At 42.3% G+C, this 21,653-nt stretch overlaps 1 long non-coding RNA gene across 1 annotated transcript in view; it reads left to right on the top strand.

The window, feature by feature from the left end:
• Window positions 1-21,653, top strand: part of LOC122459596 — a 47,764-nt gene that overhangs the window by 7,872 nt on the left and 18,239 nt on the right. The window lies entirely within an intron of this gene.

Genomic DNA, 21,653 nt, shown 5'->3' with positions numbered 1-21,653 from the left:
ATGTATTGCAATGTGCAACTTTCATTTTCAGTAATGATGGCCCCCTGCTTAGAGAGAGAGTACTCAGGACCTTGCAGGATCTTTTCCATAGTAAAGTTGTCCTTTTAAAAAAATATGACTTCACAAGAGGATGGTTCCACCGGTTTTGTATTTTAATATTTTGTCTGTTGGATTCATAGCTCTAAATTGGAAGTAGGGAACTATTCCTTTTTCCTCACTTAACATAACATTGACAGTATGAGTACTTGAAGGCACTGAAAACTATATCCAAGTTTTCGGAAGGCTTGAATAAAAAGTATTATAGCTCTACATCCTTGCACTTCATTGAGAGTATGGTAGCATTGATCTTAAAATACTGGCTAACTTTCTTCAGCGTAGGGGTCCAACTATCTAACTTGGCAATGAAGATAACACAATACTTCCCCGAACTGTATGAAAGAATCCTAGTTTCAGACAAGACGTAATTAAGTTAGAGAAGTATGGCTATGAGAGCTGGATGGATACCACCAAAAATAAAAAAAAAAATCAATCAATCAATCCATGACTATTCACTTGAGTTAAAATCTGAATGATCTCGATTATACCCTCCCCTTTTGTGTTTGCATGCTGAAAACATTTGATAAATGAAGTCTTCTCAGGTGACTGCTCATGGAAAGCAAATTTTAAGCCCACATGCTCAAGTATTTTAGTTATGCTCGACAAGGTACATTTTAGATAGGACAGAACACTGCTTGACACAGGTACCCAAAATCTCTTGCCTGGCTCTCAGAGCCCTGGGACATTTGCCAGATAAATTACTGACCTTACCTTTTCCTACTGGGGCTGAATATCCATGCAATTACTTTGTTCAAATGTGATGAGAGAAAATTAAATTTAAACTCTGAATGCAGTTAGTAAATCTCCCAGTCACCTAGTTTTTCTATTAATGAGAATTCTGGCAAAGCTGTTATGCCCCAGAAAAGAAAAGATTTAAAATTTGGAGAATTCCCTCATCCTGCTTATCTGCTGCCTCTCTCCGGTCCCCTCCCTTTCCCTGACAGCACCAAGCCCCAATGGCTCCTTCCAGCCCTCTTCTTGATTATAAGAGTTATACTCATCCAGTCATGAGACAGAAACAATACCATGTAGCCAAACACTGGCTTCCCGATTGCAGGAGTTACACTCATCCAATCAGGAAATAGAAACAATATCGTGGCCAAACAAAACTATCCAACCCAGCTTAGACTTCATATCTGTATTATGGAATATTTGTAGTGAACTGCCCTCAGTTAAGTCATAGAATAAAACAGCTTGTGGGTTTCTTCTCCTAACCTCCCCTAGCCTTGTCCCCCAGTAAATTCACACATTTGAAGAAATTGCAATCAGCTCAGGGACAGCTTATGAACATTAAAAAGAGGCTAAATTCATGGACTACATTATTCTTTGTGCATTATTCAGTTCTAATCACAATAGAGCTCATGCTAGTCATATTCACTTCTAAGGCATTTAGTATTTTCTTAACATATTAATATTATTTGCATTTTATTTGATCTTTTAAATACATTTGCATTACAGGGCCTTCCAAGCTTTAAAGAGTGTATATGTCTCCAGTATCATTTATGGGCTTGGTTCTGTCTATATTTTCTTTCACTTGATATGGACTTTCGTCTTTGGCACTGGGATCGGCGTTATCAATGTTAATCCACTTCTTAAAAGGTTGTGTTTTACATATTCGTTTAAACAGCCTCATTTTCCACACGTTTATTTAGTTCCATGATCAATTCCTTATTTCTAGGTGTGTTATCCTTGCTTGCCGTCATTGTGTTTAGTTGTCTTTAAATTGATCTTTTTCGCATTTCTATGTATGTTTATCAGTGCAATAGATGGGTAAGAAAAACGGGAGAGGGAAATCTTATAATGTTCCCACCTCAACAAGCACAGTTAGTGGATGCTAAAATGTTCACTCTTTCCTTGGCCTCTGGTTGCTGTTTAACTTTCTTTAACAAGTTTGAGGCCTTAACTGTTGGGCATTTATCCAGAGACCAACCCTGTCTGCACTAGCTTCACAAGTAAATGGATTTGAACCTAGATAAAGAAAATACTGTCACTGATTAGCTAAAACAATTTGGTCTGGTGGATGACTAGTTAATGTCAAAGCATTTTGAAAATGTAAAGCACTAAATAGAAGCTATGTCCCATTAGTTTTAGTATTCACGGCAAAAGTTCCACACAAGATACCTTCATTTGTCCCATTTTCAAAATCAAAAGTTAGGCCGTACTGAAGACCTCAGCAAGTTACTTTAGCACATGCCAAACTTTAAGCACAGGAATAATCCCATTGACTTCAATAGAATTTAAGCACATGCTTAAATTTAAGTATGGACGGAAAGTTAGGATCAGTTTTGCCGGGTTACTGCAGTTTAGAACTGAAAAGCATTTGAAAAACCATGTGAAATATTGCACAGCGTCTTTCTGAACTCTATCAAACTACAGTCACAGATATTGGCTACTCACTTACATGTGCATTAAAAATCACTCCAAAATTAATAAAAAGTTGATTTTAAACCGATTATGAGGCTCTTCAGGTTAAAGAAATCAGGTTAATTCTCTCCTCCATAGTTATGCAAGTTTCATATTTGCTATCAGGAGGATTAGTTAGTTTCTCTCTCCCTTTTAAAGAGAAAATTTACAGAATGAATAAGAATCCAGGGATAATGACATCAAGAGAAGAGAAAAGCTCAAGCACAACAGTTGGATGCATATTTGGGAATCGATGTGCCACTCCAGCTTTATGACAATGTAAGACATGGCCACTTGGTGTGGCACTCTGTCCACCCCTACTGGTGGCTAGGACACATATAGGTTGTGAACCCGCTCCTGGGATAGCTTAGAGAGGTGTTTCTGACAGCTGAAGTAGTGTAGGGTTTTGCATTAAGATCTAAAGATCCCAGGGTCAATCCCCTGGGGTACAGCATTATGCTAGTGTAACAATGATTTCAGTGGAAGCCCATGAGCATAAAATTGGAATATCACAGTGGGAAATCAAGCTCTGGGACTTAGAATGCCCACAAGTTTCAGGGTTGTTCAGAGCCAGGGTTTTGGTTCATCCCTTCATAAGGACAGGGCCCATTTTCAAAATCCACATTTAATAATGTTGATCATCATATACATTTGAGTATATTCGGATCCGAGGATTTTATTTTGGCCCATCTCTAATAAATAGCTTTGTAAAAACCCTATTTAAAAGGATGTTTCTTTGAAAGCTAAGTAGGTTGCATTAAGGAATCCAATCTTCCTTCCCCCTAGAGATAAGCCTTAACTAAAACCATAGAGCTAAACATAGTTAAGGGGAGGGATCTGGATTTGCATTTTGTCTCTATCCCTCTCTCTATAATGCATGGAACCAAAACTCTGGATCTGAATACCCTCAAACTTTAGGGAGGGGTTGTGTTTGAAATCCAGAGCTTGATCCAATTGTACAGCGTGTTCCCACCTGTACTTCTTACACTGTTTATCTGTATTGCTGTCATCCTTTAGACTAGTCTTTTAGTTTCCTTTGCACACTCTCCACTGATCATTATCGTGCTATGTTGCAAATATTGTGGACAGTTCCAAAACAGATGTGACTAAAGAAAAGGTGATTTCTGACTGGATTTTTAATATACACCATGAGCTGAGGTAGGGTCTGTTAGTATCTCTTCAATTGGGGCTTCAGTCAAGCAGAAATAGCTTTGGCGACTGTTGGCTTGCAAAAGCTCTGTAAATGCAAAGACTTATTCTGATTCGTGAAAGGAAATTGTAACTTTCCTACACTTTTTTTTTTAAACTAGCAATAGAGGATCACATTGGGCAATTCCCACCCTACTCCTCTTCAAAGTATCTTTCCCTATTACCTTCAGCCTGGTGGCCACAGATGGATTCTTGACTATGTCTTAATATCTTAACACAGTAGTGAGCTCTTCTCAGATGGTCATAGGATCCTGACAGTGTTTGAAGAATCTTTAAAGCAGCATTGGCCCTATTTATTACACATTAATGATTAAACATTGAAGGCAGTACTATCTCTCTAGAGCACTGGGCTGTGAGCCAGGACTCCTGGGTTCTATCCCCAGATCTGTCACTCTCTGACTCTGCAAACTTGGGAAAAATCATTTAAATCCCTATGTCCTTCAGTTTAACGATCAGTAAGAGGAGTTCCAGCAGTGATACTTCCCCGGACTGCAGTGGTGTCCTGGGGCTTAGCTAATAGTTGCATATCTTTGAATGTAAGGTGCTGTAGATATGCAAATTACCATGATAGGTTCCTGGGAGGAGCAAGCCACTGGAAGGGAGTGAGCAGCCTTGTGCCACACTGCATTTTAAAATATTTGAAGACCTGGAAAGAGACACCAGCATGCTAGTCCCGCCTCAGGATTTAATTCTGCCACTTTGAGCATCCAGACCAAAATCTCTGTGTGCAGTCTATGGCTAAGGCCCTGCCAAATTCACAGTCATGAAAAATGTGTCATGGACTGTGAAATCTGGTCTCCCCCATGAAATCTGGCAATTGTAAGGGAGACCAGATTTCACAGAGCTGGGTGGTTGGAGAGCAGCGGCTGCTGGTCGGGAGCCCAGCTTTGAAGGCAGTGCCACTGCCAGCAGAAGTGAGGGTGGCATGGTATGGAGGGGGGTCGTTACTTTGGGGGGTCAGGGCTGGCCTTACAGGTGGGTGACCGCCCAGACACCCATGGTCAGGGGGACGCCCTGGTCACTCCTACACACACAGCCAGCCAAAGGCCCCTTTAACTCCCGAGCACCGGGGCCAGGAGCCAGGGAGGGGCAGGGCTGGGGTGGCCCAGCCGAGGGCCCCTTCCATGCACCCAGCTCCAGCTGCTGGTCCAGGATGGTCTGGGGAGGCACTGGACTTCTTCATCCTCTGTACTGGCCGCTCCTGGAGCCAGGACAGATCCTCCCTCAGGAATCTCCAGGAACCTCCCCCAGCTGCAGGAAGCTCCACAGCTGCTGGCTGGGAGCCCTGCTCCGAAGACAGCACCACTGCCAGCAGCAGTGCAGAAGTGAGGGTGGCATGGTATGGTATTGTCACTCTTTCTTCTGCGCTGCTGGTGGTGCTGGTGCTACCTTCAGAGTTAGGGACCTGACCAGTGGCTGCCCAGCTCTGAAAGCAGCAGCCCCAAAGTAAGTGTGTCAATACCGCAACCCCCCTACAATAGCCTTGTGACACCCCCACGCTATGACCGCCTTTTGGTTTGGGACCCCACAGTTACAATACTGAAATTTCAGAGGTAAACATCTGAAATCATGAAATTTACAATTTTTAAAATCCTATGACTGTGAAATTGACCGAAAAGGACCCTGAATTTGGTAGGGCCCTAGCTATGGCTGAGGCTGAAGTGGGTCCTGATGGGCAGGGCCTCCATGAGGTGGATGGACGATGCTTATGTAGCTGGTCAACCTCTCCTTCTTCCAGAGTGGCCTCAGAGGCTTCATCCAGGCTGCCTGCCAAATACGGCCATGAGGCATTGGGGAAAGGCATCAAGAGACATCGTCAGCATCTTGCTGGCATGGAGCCAGGGAGAAACTGCATGAGTCATGTGGCCTGGTTCATAGCTCTGAAACGAAGCCCCTCCAGGGAGAGAAGATGTAGCCTCTGTCTTCCTGTGGCAATCTGGGGAGAAAGGACCCCACCCTTCACCAGCCGCACCTTCACAAATATATGTGAGGGGAAAGGAAAAAGAGAATAAGGGGTGAAGGTGGGTTCTGGTTCCCACATCCCTCCATACTCCTGCAGAGATAAAACAGTGGCCTGGAGCTTGACGGTGGTAATAATTACTGCATCCTGCATGTCCCCAGCAAGGGTTGGGGGACAAGATCAAGGCTACACCTAGTGCTATTCCACCAAGGGATGTTGAACTCATTTACAATCCACTGCTGCAAATGGCAGAGCATGCAGGGTCCTTCCTCACACTCTTATGCAGCAGCTAATCTGCTCCAGGATAGGTCAGTCCAGTGCTCAGCCAATCTGCAGGAATGCCCAGTGTCCCCATACTGCCCCCAATCCAGAGGCATGTAGAGATGACTTGAGTTTGAGTTGGGGGACATGTTCTTCTGTTCTACACACAAGACAGGTATCATCCTGCATCCCACACAATGTGAGTGCATTTGAGACACGAATGGCCAAAGGGCCACCATCAGCACTTAGTTTCAGGAAGGAGCCATTGACTGACATGTCTTCTCGGAATGCTACTGAGAGATGAGAATCAGTATATATAAAAACCTCAAACACACACATGACTTAGAATAAGCAAATGCTAAGGGACTTCCCAAATAAATGTATCCAGGTAACATATGATTGGCTAAATATTTACTGTCATGACACATGCAACCACAGTCTACTTTGACCCAGAGATATTTATCAAAGAAAATAGCTATAAACTATTATTATCATTTACTATTTGTGTTATCATAGAGCTTAGGAGTTCCAGTCATGGACCAGGATCCCACTCTGCTAGGCTATAAACACCAATAAATAGGCTTCCGTATAGATTCAATTGCAGCTTTGTCTCTCTTGTTCACCAGGGACCTCACAATCTAAAAGTGTTTACAGCACATAGAGACAACTAGAGGCTGAATAATATACTGCAAGTAAACGTCATTACTAGCACACGGTCACATTCCTTTTGTACCTGGTAAAAATAAAATTATGCTTGCTATTGGCCTGATTCAGGAAAGAACCCTGAATAGAGAAAGACTTAAGCACATAACTATGTGCTTTCCTGAATTGGGGCCTATATTAGTTCGAAGGCCAACCCTTTACAATGATAGCATACAAACAACTTACATACCTATACCTTTGGTCAAAGCCCACCTTTTTTAGGAAGTCCTTGAGATATGGATTTGGAGATAGTAGAATCCTAGAGATTGTCAGTGGAATTAGGAAGCTCCTAAGATTTCCACTAGCATGTATTTATAATAAATAACAGATACATACACATATTTCAGCGGGATGAATACGATCCCTTAAATAGCATCCAAAAAAGTTTTCCTTTGCCTCCTATCCAACTAAAACTCAGTATGGTATAACTCACTTTTGTCCTGCTTAATCATGGATCACAAAGAGAAACGCAAATAGCAAAAGCACCTCTTTTGTATAAAACCGAATGCAAAGAGTTTGCACAAACAGCTTAAGAAGGCAATTAAGAGCTCTCTGAGTAATGCTGCTGGTAACAAATGCCATTTGCAGACTTGTCAATAGTGTGATCAAATATCATTGATAAACATCGTTAAAGGTAATGGAAAACAAATATGCTAAGCTCTGTGTCTGTGCCTGTGTGTGTGTTGAAGTCTTCTCTGTGGTGCTTTGTGGAACAATCTCTCCTTACTGACTTTTGAATCAAGTTGCTATTCCACTCTCTTTTTTATTAAGCCTTAGAAGGGCCTGTAATGAGAGATTAAAATAATCGTCATGAATGCTGATTTATTTGTGAAATTCCTAGAAGTGTGCGCGTGCGTGTAACCCACACACAAACCTCAAAGCTACAGACCAAGGTAAATAACGTATTGTCATCTATTTAGCACATGATAATGCAAACCACAGAAAAATATGTAGAAAGGGAAAATACATTCCCTGGGTGGTAAGTTATTGAACCTTTAGAGCCAGGGAACAGGGAGGTTGGGGGAAGGGGTAAACACTCTCTAGCTTCTCCCCTGCGAATAAATCACTGGCCTTGCAGTGGCTGTGCCTGGATAAAATATGACAGGTCTCTCTCGTAGGGCCTATATGCAGCTCTATAACAAGTCACATTACTCTCTCGCCATGCATACTGACTGCAAATTGTGCAGGTTATCATGCAATGCCATAAAAAAATAATTCTTCACCCAACTGATTATGAACCTCATGCATAGCAAATGACAGAGCAATAACACTCAGATTTCCTGTAGCGGAGGTAAAAAAAAATGTACACATTGACAGGCTAATGGATACTTTCCCAAAGAGCGGTTAGAAAGAAGTAGTAAATGGGACTGTGTTGATGCAGGGCAGCAGACCTGGTCAGGGATCAAGACACACAGCAAGGTATCGGATAACATATAATTGGCAGGTCACATCCAAATGAGTGTAGTCATGCATCATCTGGAAGGCTTTTGCTGGTGATAAAGACACTTGTAAACAATTCAGTCACTGAACATGGCAATAATATGTTGATCCAGCATGTAATGAGGTGTTCCTGGAATCAATAAACTAGTCATGAAGAGCAGGGAGCAAGGTCAGTGTCTGCCTTTTTGATGACCTTTCCTTGCTAGTAAGGACATCATATACTCTGAAGAGGACTTTTCTCATATTGCAGAAAGCACTGAGTGTCAGAACTTTCATTCGCAGCAAGCAAATGAACAACCAAGCTCTGCATGCTAATGAAGTCCAGGCTATTTTCCACCTTTTCATCTGCACATTATACTCTTGACTTTGGAGAAGGTGGGAATTAGGTTGGACCCTAGTGTCAGACTGCCTGATGGCTTGGCTCCGGAAAACTGGTAATTGAAGCTGATGACTGATGCGGAGGAGGCCTGAATTTGGAAATAAACAGTTTCAAGCACTGCATGTCATTTCTAGAGAGACTGCTGAGTGAATGGAAATGAGCTCTGTTTCTTGAATCTAATGCAGTTTCTCAGCAGGAAAAACACCGTCTTTTAGACAACAGTGCCAGTCATTAAGATTTAAATGTTCTGGTGATAATGTAAGGAATAGATTCTGCTTTCACACGCAGCACTTATGTAAATTTGTTCAGTATAAAGATCTACATTTAATCCATATCCAAGAAGATAGCACTGGTTTTGGAAAAGTCAAAATCTCTAAAAATCATTCCGAAGAAGAAAAAGAAAAGTGTTACATTTTATTAGCCAGGTCACAGCAGTGAAAAACACCCGTGTATGTCAGAAACAATGAAAGTGTGTTTTTAAACATGACTGTAAAACAAACAAACCCCACTTGTTACGTTATGCTATATTTGTACAATTTAATTCTTCCCATCAAATATATTTTAAATCCATCTATAAATATTTATGGAGATTAAATGGATGGATGGATGCATGCATGTCAGGCCAGATCCTCAGCTGGTGTTCAGTGGCACTACACTGATTTACACATGCTGAGGATCTGGCCCATAGACCATAAATTTAGTCACTCTTTGTGACCCCTAAAGTCCCATACTTTCAGAATTGAGACTGAATGTTATTCTATCTTGGCTGTTACAAAATACACACTACAATTTTTATCAGCTGTTTTTTAATCTTATCACATCTTGTGAACTAATTCTAATTATTTGTTCCTTTAGGCAGCGAGAGAGAGAGCGAGCAGAAACCTAACACAGCATTTTAAAAAATATTTTGAGAGCTTTGAAAATCATGATTGTATCACATCTTTCATTTAGCAATTCGTTATTTATTAACATCTTGCTGGCGTTAGAACACCTTTCTTCTTCTTCTAGCCTTAGTCCTTTCTCTATAAAGTCAGCTCTGAATCCTTCTCCGTTCCAGCCTGTCTTGAAGCAGTTCCTCAGTCACTTCGCAGTGAGTCGGTCCGTTTGTATGACTTCCATCCATCTAGTTTTGAGTCTTCCAGCCCTTCTCTTACTCTCCATTTCTACGTTAAATACCCTGCTTCCTAGAAATTCTTCTGATCATTCTTTCACATGCCTGGATTCCCTCAGCTTTTCTATAATTGACACCACCTTCACGCTTCCTCTAGTAATTCATTCTGGCCCTGGTCCATCCTTGTAATTCCAAGCATCCATCTCAACATTTGTATTTCTACTGTATTCAAGTTTTGCTCCTGTCTCTTGCTCAGAAGTTGGTCCGATTAAAAGATATTCCCTCGCCCGCCTTGTGTCTCGAATAGTCTTCAGGGATCAGCTTCATTCTCATTCACACCCAATGACTTCTCTCAGAATGTAGTCATAAGACCATTAGAACATACTTATTCATGTCACCGGGCACAACACTCACTTCTGGACTGGCGCCTCTTCCTAGTTCCTCTGGGGATTAGCTCAAGGACGACACCCTCCCATCCATGGTTTGCACCCCATCACTCTGTCTTTGCTTCTGCTGGCAGGCTCTCCAGGAACCACCGCCTCATGACTCAGCCTGTGTCACAATCTGTATTTCTCCCCCTTCCAGGGTTCAATACCTTGCATCCATTCATCCAGCCATTTCCCTCAGCAGCAAATGGGGGGGGCCTTAGGCCCACCCACTACTCCAGGTCCTGACTCAGGGACCCTGTAGCTGGCAGCTCGTGCTGCATCCCTTCCAATTGTTCGGTACATTTCCCTGGGCTACTTTCCCATGGCCCCAGCACCTTCTTCACCCTCACCTCAGGGCCTCTGCTACTCAGTCCCAAGTGCTCCCGCCAGCAACTGCTCTGTCCATGGTGCTGGCACCTCTTTTACCTGCTAGGAACCCAGTCCTTACTCCTGGAGCCCCATGCCGCAGCTGCCTTACTCTGGCCCCATCGCTCCTTTTATACGAGTTCTGCTAAGCTCAGATTGGTTGCTCCTTGCAACCCCTCTCTGATTGGTTGTGGCCCACACAGTCACTCTAGGTTGCTCGGAGGACTAACCTCCACTGCTACCTCTTGGGGTTAACCCCTTCCATGACTGTATGGGGTAGACACCCCATCACAATTCACATGAATAACCATCAGTTAGCTCATTTGGGGCCCCCACATAAATGCTATTTTAGCTCCTGCTTTTAAAAAAAATCCCAAACTATGCTCCATAAGCCTGGTTTAAACATAGTTCCTGCTAAAATGGTTTAAACATAAGGGCCAATTCACCACTGCATCACTCCAGTGCAATGCCCTTGATTTCCATGGGATCTCATTGGTACAGAATTAGGATAACACAATTGTGAGCCAAGCCCACATGGCAACCTCATCAGTGTAAGTCAAATAGTTTGCCAAACATCGTCCCCATGAGGCTCCTGCCAATGAAGCTGCTATCCAAACTGCCCTGGCCTGCAATGGGAGTCGGTTCAGGCTCAAAATGCATTGTTCTCCTTATCAAAGTAGGAGTTTAGCATTTAATACAATGCTTGATTTTGTGTAACTGCCATTTTTGTACACTGCCTCCTTTCCTATACTAGTAATGTCACAAGTATAAATAGTGGATGTATTTACTGGGTGTCAATGTGTTTAATTACATACTGAGCAACCACTGCATACACAACTTGCTGATGGCTCAGATCCCAACAGGGTGATCGCTTAGCAAGGCGGGGCACTTTTTGATGAATAGCTCATTACGTGAGTCCCTATGGATTTAGGTTCTATAAGTAGCTAGCTCGGAGGGTGGATAGGGCATCGTAACAGTAACCCACTTTCTGCTGTCATCCCTTTAAATCTCAAATGATAAAACAGGATCAGGTCAGGTCAGTATGTGAGGAGGAGTCTGGGGCTGTCCATAAATTATATAATGCATTGGGGGTGGGTTCTTAATTATGTATATTTGTTTCAGAGTTACAAAAGGTGGGTGGGTCTCGAAAAACCACTACAAATGTGGCATGTAATTTATGGACTGCCCTCTACTAAACAGCAGAGGGATGCTACAGGAAATAAAATCAGTATATGGCTCTCCATCCTTTGAGTCAATACAGAATCATTGTCTATCAGATGGTGCCACAGGGCATGCTTATAACGGGTGATATAAAACCAACACGCTGGACACTAGTGGTCATTGAAGTTCCCATGGCACTTACTTTTTGCTGAAGCCAGTGTCCTGACCAATGTCCACCTTGGGCAACTCTCTCCTACCTAAAAAAAAGGAGGACTTGTGGCACCTTAGAGACTAACAAATTTATCTGAGCAGAAGCTTTCGTGAGCTACAGCTCACTTCATCAGATACATGTAATGGAAAATACGGTGGGGAGATTTTCTATACACAGAGAACATGAACCAATGGGTGTTACCATACACACTGTAATCAGAGTGATCAGGTAAGGTGACCTATCACCAGCAGGAGAGCTGCTCATCTTACCTGATCACTCTCGTTACAGTGTGTATGGTAACACCCATTGTTTCATGTTCTCTGTGCATATAAAATCGCCCTACTGTATTTTCCACTGCATGCATCCGATGAAGTGGGCTGTAGCCCATTAAAGCTTATGCTCAAATAAACTTGTTAGTCTCTAAGGTGCCACAAGTACTCCTTTTCTTTTTGCGGATACAGACTAACACGGCTGCTACTCTGAAATCTCTCCTACCTCTTTCAATTCCTCTAGCAATTTCAACTAGATGTGACTTCTTCACCTTCTGCCCAAAACTGTTATGTAATGTTGTTGTGTGCTGTTAAACAGCTACCATCTTCCACCCAGAGGTTGCAGCATTTTAGTGGCGGGTATGTTTGTATAATATTTTGCTACCCTTCAGAATGAAAGGAGCTATAAAAATAGGAATTATTTTAAAAGTGATGAGACCGGTACAGAACATTCACTGGATTCAGTCCACCCTCACGATAAGGTACTCTCTGTGAGAAGCGAGCTCTGCTGTGGTTACCAGCTCCATTGCCTTTTGTTCAGCCACTTTTGCTGGAGCAGTGCTCTGTAAAAGCACACATCTTATTGGTTTAAAGAAAGTCCAATTCTGATCTCAGTAAGACTGGTGTAAGTCCAGAGTACCTACATTGACTTCAGTGAAATTAGTCCCTATTGCCACAATGTATCTGAAAACATAACTGGGCTCTAGGTATTTACTGACTATGGTCTCCTAATGAAGTCTATAAACCAAAATGATGTTCTTCACTTTTGGCTGAAGCTTTGTCACATTTCACTTACAAGAGAGAAAAAACCCCAAACAAGCAAACCACAAATAGTGAAGGGTTAATTCATAAGCCTGGCCAGACTGTTAAATATGGGCATTTCCAAACAAAAGGCTCTCTTTTAATCTCAGTGATTAGGCATTAAAAAAAAAACCCTAACCATTTGCATTTATTTGTGGAGAACAAAGAGAAGCAAAAGTAACATATAGCAAAATACCAGGATTATCTGTTACACCAAGATTCTTCTGGGACATTGTTTATATTGTTGTTTTATTTTCCAAAGACTGACTCAAGAAAGACAGACAAAAAAAAAGACTTCAATGTACATTTTTCTGTGTATGTTTTGTGATACTAGAATGTACTTTATAATGAAATATTTACTTATCGACTACAGTACATTTATTTTGAGAACAGCGAAGAATTAAATAGATCTTTGGGGCCAGGGCTGTCTTTTCAGGATGTGTGAGCAGTGCATGGCACAAAGGACCCCTGATTCCTGGCTAAGGCCTCTAGGTACAATAAAAAATATAATCAAATAAATACAAAATAGTAATGTAAATTACATGCAAAGGAAGGTTCCATCCTGCAAGCATTACTCACCTGAATAACCATTATTTATGCAAGCACTCACATAAATGTCAATGGGGCTGCTCACATGAGAAAGAATTACTTGTATGAGTTTGACATAGCAGGACCAGCCCTGAAATGCTCTGTGGAATATATCTGTTTCTGCCACCCTTGCCCTGCAGTTTCAATAGGATACGTGCTTCTTCCCTGTTTCTAGGAGAAGAGCTCTTGTACAGTGCAGTTGGTGCAGAATAGCTTCCAGCCCCACAACTGAAACGATTGTATTTCAGTGAGGAGTGTAATGATCCCTATACACACAGGGCTAAATTCTCCTTTCAGCTATCTTGGTGCAATCCCATTTGTCTTCAAGAGGGTTGCGCCAGTGTGACTGAGAGTTGAATTTGGATCACAGTCTGTTACATACTCTGTGATCCTTCTGGCTGCAAGACTATTAAAATGTAAGATTTTTTTATAATGGTAACACAATCCTATGCTATGAAAAAACAAACTTGCAAAAATCTTCTGGTAGCCAATGGGTTAAAAAATTAAAACGACAGAAGAGTTCACATTGTATCATTAGATTTTCTTAAATCAGCATACGTTTCAATTCAGCATACTTAAAATATGCAGCCACTTATATGCTTACAGTACATTTCTCTTAAATCAAATTTTCAGCAGTGCACCTTTAAAAGGTTCCCTCTTTCATGGTATTTCTCTATTGCCCAGGCTGTAGTTTTATGATTATGTTCTCCTACCATCTGAATGGTATAAAGAGAATAAAATTTCATGTCATATCTGCATCAGGCAAAAACAACACCATCCGAAAACCTGCAGCTTTGGAGTTGATAATGAAGTATATGTGTATATCAAGGCAAAGTCTATATAAGGATAGCACTTTCTTTTGCTTTGGTCCATCACATGCATCAACCCTCTTCATGGTCCCCAAAACTTCATTAATAATGTCCTTGTCTATGCTAATACAATCAGAAAATTATGCAGACTGTTTATATTTCTTTACAGCCAGAACAGGCTGATGACATGAATCAGCCATTAGCGAATCACATGGAGGAGTCTCCACTAATTGTGCAGAATGTAATTAGTGATTATGTGATATCTAAGCTCTTGCAACTGTCATTAATGTCCACTATTCACCAGAGATAGTTCTTACTGAATTAGAGAATGATTACTGCATGGTAAATCTACTTAATCCTAAATATGCTAATTAACACTGTATGCACTTTAGACAGTGGTTAAAAGCACTAGTAATCTCAAAAAAAAAAGGTTGCAGTACACCCGTGCCTAAATTGCTTGCAATGGACTTTCTTTTAAAAGGTAAATTTATTTAATTAAATGGTATAGTAAACCCTATAGCAGTGCAACCGAAGTAAGATTTTTTTGTAATAGATATAGTGATGTACTGTTTTGCATAGTAATGTGCTTCTGGAATTCATTTTTTGTTTGGATGGATTGCCTATCACGGTTTCCTGTGTTATATAGCAGACATTTACAAATCATATCATAGCAAGGTACCCTATATACAGTGGCGAAACAGGCTCTAGATTTGAGAAAGAAAATTTATTTAAAATAGCTTTCAGAAAGTTCCCCTCCAAGATTAAATCCCAAGCATTTGAAGCTTGCTTTGTTTATTATGACATTCTTTAGGTCATAAAATATACTACTACTACAGGCTGATACAGTAGTTTTCCCTGTGCATTTTTACTTAAATCTTAATTTCAAGATTTATTTGTGTAAAACAGATTTTAGATTTTAAATGCTACATACCAAATGAATCGAACAAATACAGCAATCGTATAATTTTTGAAATGTGTCTTTCCAATGCCTACGTTATTGAATGTATTCTGGTTTTCCATAAAAAAATATGGCTGTCATGAACCCCTAGGAGAATAGCATTTTGTGATTTATGAAGATTCTTCCTGCTTATATATTTTATATAAATAATAAATACTCCTGTGTGTATCACTGCACTCATTCATAATCGAGAGCTGCACAAGCTGTAAAAAGAGCTTGCATAGTAACATATTTAAAATCAGCTTACAAAAATTGGATAACTAATGTATTGGACACAAAATAAGTCATTGTAGCAAACAAGGGAAGTTAACAGCATAATGCAATCTGCTACTTACTTTTATCAGCACAATGAACTACACCCCACCCCCCAAAAAATCCCTACAAAAGAAAGTTTCTCAAAAAAAAAAAGTGAACGGTATGATGAAAAATGAAGCATATTCTTAATTTACCTGGATATATCTCATATTTACATTTGATGATGCAATTACAAGTGGTCTTTGAACATCTTAAATATTTTGCATCTGAACAGAAGTGTACTGCACTGCTGCTATGCATGAAAAAACATTAAGGTGAATGAAGGCCGGTTCCGTAAGGGGCCTGAGGCGTGATTTTCAAAAATTCTGAGCCTGAAGCTGCTAGATGTGGATGGATCAGCACCTCTGACAATAAGGATCTCAGAGCTGTCACTTTTCATTGGCTTCAATAAGATTTGAGGGTGCTTAACCCTTTGAAGCGGGTGCCCAGGAAAGGATCATCCCCTGAATTAAGAACATGAAAGGTCATTTACTGTGGGGGAGAGCTTTGATTTATTAATGAGGGCTAGCTTTATATCTGGGTTATCTCTGACTTCGTTTTGTAACAATGGGGCACATTCACCTCAGGTGCAAGTCTGCTGAATGCTGTTGTGCCTACTTACACCTGTGCTGAATTTGGCCCTGTTTGTGACAGTGTTTGCCTGCTGTACAATATTCAAACAACAATAATGTACAAGTGCAAATCAGCTCTCACATTAGGATGCAACTTGTATTCTGATTCTAAAGTGCCATCAGAGCGCCGAGTCATTCCCCCCCCCCCCCCCGCTCCCATTGCTCTTATCCCATCGAAGTCTGTGGGAGTTTTGCTGTTGTCTGCAATGGGACCCACATTTGGTCCATTGTGTGCAGACAAGAGACTGAATTAGTGGAGGTGCAGAAAGGGGAGACAGCTAGCTCCACACCATGCTTCTGCTACCCTGAGTGAAATCACATAGACCCTCTGCCTGAGCTCCAGGAGGAATTTCAGGGTGGGGCCAGAGGCATGAGGTATGGAGCTAGGGAGCAGCAATGCATGCTTCGTTCCAGTCTCTGCAGATATCTGATTGGCTATCTACTCCAGGTTTCAGAGTAGCAGCCGTGTTAGTCTGTATTCGCAAAAAGAAAAGGAGTACTGGTGGCACCTTAGAGACTAACAAATTTATTAGAGCATAAGCTTTCGTGAGCTACAGCTCACTTCATCGGATGCATTTGGTGGACAATCTACTCCAGGGTTAATGTTGCTCCAAGTGAGGCCTGTCTGTGGCCAGATAATGGAAGCACAGCCAAACTGCACCTAGAGTGCAGGGCTGACTGAGAGAGCTGAAACACTGAACTGGGTTTCACAAATGCCTCCAGGTCCATGCAAATTTCAGGACATCTATTGGGTTAGGAGACCGGGGTGTCTGCCTATTCTACAGTCTCATAGACTCATAGATATTAAGGTCAGAAGAGACCATTATGATCATCTAGTCTGACCTCCTGCACAATGCAGGCCACAGAACCTCACCCACCCACTCCTACAATAAACCTTTCACCTATGTCTGAGCTATTGAAGTCCTCAAATCATGGTTTAAAGACTTCACGGTGCAGAGAATCCTCCAGCAAGTGACCTGTGCTCCACGCTGCAGAGGAAGGTGAAAAACCTCCAGGGCCTCTTCCATCAGTCAAATGGAGCAAAATCTGTTCCAGAAGGACATTCCACAAGTTTCAGCCCAGACATTTTCCTGTTTCTCACCACCCATCAAAGAAGACGAGAATCCATGCAGAAGAGAGATGGCTCTCTATATATACCCACAAGAGTCATTTTGTAATGTAGTCACCATTCCCTGCCTTCATGACTCCTTTGTCTAGTCTGGACTCAAGGACACCCTTCGAGGAGACTCTAGCAGACTGTATTGGACAAGGTTTCCTCACCCTGGATTCTTACTGCAAACAGTTTTCACACACACCAGCAGCAAGTTCGGCATCAAGTGTTTTATTTCAAATGTTTTTTTCCCTCAACAGCATAAGACTTTCCCCACTACTAGGGCACTGGGGAAATCTCACCTTTCCGCGCTCTGATGCTGCTCTGGTACATCACACTTTCCACCTACAGTTGCTTCCTGCCTCTCTTTTAACTGTTTCCAGCTGATGAACTCAATCACCCAGCTAATTAGTTAATTACTTAGTATTTAAAGTCTTACCTCATCCATTTGCCCCATGTGGGGAGGCTTCCCAAGTGCACAGAGTGGTGAGTTAGCCTTAGATACTCACATTCTGCTGCAGGTATGTGCTTAGTTAATCTAGTAGTTTGAGAACCAGGAAGAACGACCATGTCCAGTGCTCTCAATAGAAAAATCACCTATATAGTCATTACATCTGAACCTTAAGGCCTAGAGTTTAGGGCTATAGCCTGGAATGTGGGAGAGCCAGGTTCAATTACTTGCTCCACCAGAGACTTCCTGAGTGACTTTGGTTAAGTCACTAAGCCCTGTCTACACTGGGGCGGGGGGAGATCGATCTAAGTTACGCAACTTCAGCTACTTGAATAACGTAGCTGAAGTCGACGTACTTAGATCGACTTATCGTGGTGTCTTCCCTGTGGTGAGTCGACTGCTGCCACTCCCCTGTCGACTCCGCCTGCACCTCTCGTGGCGGTGGAGTACAGGAGTCGACGGGAGAGCGCTCAGGGGTCGATTTATCGCGTCTAGACTAGACGCAATAAATTGATCCCCGCTGGATAGATCGCTGCCCACCGATCTGGTGGGCAGTGTAGACATACCCTAAGGGCACATTTACACTGATTGTAAACCCGCGTGTGCAGGACCTGGACTTGTGGACTTGATGTTTCCAAGCCTGCACTTGAGCATCCACACTGCATTGTAAACCTGGATTCACAACCACTGGACCTGGGTCTCACCGCTGTGCTAGTGCATTCATACTGAACTATGCAGACTTTCTCACTTGGGTCTACAACTTGAGCTGCATCCACACTGCAAAATGACAAGGCTTGGGACCCACCCCCCAAGCAAGGTCCTGGCACCTGGGTTCTGAGTGATTGCTGACCCAAGTCACGTTGACTGATGTGTGGATAGAAACATTTCACCCATTCGTCAATGTAGCTACTTCTAGGGTGGAACATGGCATCTGTTTAACAGTGCATAGAAATACTACACAATAGTTCAGGCTAGGAAGGGAAGAGGAATATGGAATTCAGCACACTTCAGGTAGGGTTGTTAGCCAGAGAGCAATCACCCCAAACTGGATTTGGGGCAGGATATGAAGGGTGAGGAAGAGAACAGCTTTACCTTCTCAAATTGTCATGTGAGTTTTAATTATCAAATAGTCAGGACCACTGTTCTACACTTCATCGGAAAGACTGCATAGTGCCGTCTAACACCATAACTGTGTTAACACTGACACGCAGGCACCTACTGGGTTGCCAACACCAGATCTCCCATCCAAGTAACGACCAGCCTTAGCTCTGCTTAGTTTATGAGACAACACCTTGAGATGCTGTGCCAGATTTTTAAAGGGGCAAACATATTAACACTACACAATTACCCAGGTGATCCAAATCCGTGTGCCCAACGAGGCAAACATGCTGGGATGTATTCACCATGGCAGGTACCCTGAACTAGCGTACTCCTGGATAAGGTGGGAAGGATATCACATTAGATCCCCTCCTCTCAGTAGGACAGTTTGCGGCCTGCTAGAGTGTGATATCTGCTATTGCATGTATCCCAAGCCATACTACAGAGGTTTGACTTTTTCGCTTAATGTCTTGGTTTTGGCAAGTTATGGAAAACAGTTGAAACGCTGAAAAGTGACTCTAAAAATGGCATTGTGGGATTCATCATTGATCGTCTCTCATAGCAACTGTAGAAATGTAACCAGCCAAAGGAAGGTTTTTCTGACTGTCAGCCCTGCAAATTCCACCAGGGTCCTGAGAGTCAAGGTGGGTTCTTTCTGGCTCATTCCCAGACACGATGATGTTACAGATGTTGGGAAGGAATTTCCTCCCAAGTCGGATTGGCAGTGACCTTGTGGGAGGAGTGTTTCACCTTCCTCTGCAGCGGGTAACTTGCCACAATTATCTGGAGTATCTCATTTACTCATTTCTCTGCCATTGCTGAGGCCCTGGACACTTTTGCAGTCCCTCCTCTTCTCTGCCTGCAGCATATAATAGTCTAGTCTCCTGTGGGCTGTAATACTTTGGTCTAATTTTGGTTGTTGGGTTTAGTGTGCCGGTGCTAGGTGGTGGTGGTGGCCTGTGATATACAGGAGGTCAGACATGATGTAGTGGTCCCTTCTAGCCTTAAACACAGTTACTCTATGACTAGATTATTCCTTCTACAATAACTGACTAGCTCCATTGTCTTCAGAGAGGAAACTGCAGGACACACGGAAGAGGGGAAGTGTCTAGCCCCAGTTCACATGGGAGGTCAGTGGCAGAGTCGCCAACAGAATCCAGGTCTTCTGAGTCCCATGAAGGTGCCTGGTCTACTGACTGCACCACCTCGCACCACGAAGCAAGCTTTGATTGAGACTTCTGGACCCTTGCCTTAGCTAGAGCATTATATACTTTCCTTGCACTAATACTATACTGTACTCCAGTTACCAGCTGGAAGGATATCAACCCTCCCATCCCACCCCCGCCCCCCAATGTTTAGCTGCATTTCCAATGGGAATCAATTTGCTGTGCAGTTGTGCAAGTACAAGGAGTTATGCAATACTGCCAACTAGTGCAGATAAATGTCTACAAGCTTAGAGAATATTTGCCTGCACTAGCTGTGGGATACATCTTTAATAGCTACTTTGGGAGGCTGGCGTTGTGTGAATTTTGTATGTTTCATTTATGTCATTGGCTAAATTCTGAGCAATTTCTTGGCCTCTGACTTTCATCACACCCAGGGCAAAACAATTGTAAAAGTAAATTCAGCTTCCTTCCTGCGCCGCACTTGATCAGTCGCCATGACACATACAAGCCCATATTTTATTAAGAGGTCCCATACTTCCCCAAAATTCACATTTCAGTTTTAAGCTATAAGTTGCTCACATCACCTACTCATTCATATTGGCTTTGGAAACACAAGTGTCTTTCATCCTAAGTAACATTTTTCCTCTTGCTGTTGCAATACCTGTCAAAAGTATGCACCATGTGAGCCAAGTGCTCTTTATTTTTTTTCCCTCCAGTATAAAATATAAGAGCATTATATATCTGCAATGCTGCTGGACCTGCCACATGAACTATCATCATCACTTGCACTTCCTGAGCTTTCTCTGGCCTCCCTATAGCAACGAGAAAACTGGTTGCTTATGCTGATACCCCTTTTTAGTATGGTGTCTTTGTAAATCTGTTGAGCTTGGAGGGAGTAATTGCTGTAACTTTGGTTTGAATCCCCGTTGTTTTTAGTAAATATTTCCGAAGCAGGCAGATAGGGAGCTGTAGCTCATGAAAGCTTCTGCTCAGCTGTAGCTCATGAAACCTTATGCTCAAATAAATTTGTTAGTCTCTAAGGTGCCACAAGTACTCCTTTTCTTTTTGAGTCTACATGGAATTCTGGGAATATTTGATTCACACTGGGCATGCTTAGGGGCATTTAGCATAGTCACTCCTAAAGCAGTGTAAATTACAGCCATCCAGTTCCCACACTAAATACCAAATCGGGCCAGGTTAAACAATTTTGCTATTTATACCCGCTGTATCCATCTTATAGCTAATTTGGGTCTGACATGTGGCTTGAACTACCATTTTGTCACTTCGGAGCTTTTAACTTATTTTCTCTGAAAGACATGCCTACTTCGGACAAGCACTCCAAGGGTACAAATAGTGAGAGTAACATCTTAACAGCCTACAGCTCGTGTGAGGAGGACTGCCCATGTGGTCCTGCAGACTGTTGTCCGTGAATGAACAATGGGATTACTCATGTGAGTAAGGATTGCTTCCATCAGTAAAGGTTGCAGACCTGGATCAAAAGGTTTGAGACTTGAAAATAAAGGAATAGGGGGTTGGAAATTCTCCAAAGAGTCTGACTAGATACCCAGAGGGCATTTCTGGTATGCCCTAAGTCTTTGTGAGACCTAGAAATAGGTTGATATAAGGACGAGAGATTGGTTTTGGGCAATGAAAGTTCAGTGAGAAAGTTATCCCATTGAAGTCATTGGGCTCTGAAAGCACTTGGCTCCTCCCAGGAGATGCTCAGCACCTCAAAGCGTTGATACCATA

Source organism: Dermochelys coriacea, chromosome 3 (genome assembly GCF_009764565.3).
Source record: "Dermochelys coriacea isolate rDerCor1 chromosome 3, rDerCor1.pri.v4, whole genome shotgun sequence".
Classification (NCBI taxonomy): Eukaryota; Metazoa; Chordata; order Testudines; family Dermochelyidae; genus Dermochelys; species Dermochelys coriacea.
The sequence above is the reverse complement of the archived record's forward strand: the minus strand, read 5'-3'. Positions and strand labels throughout refer to the sequence as shown.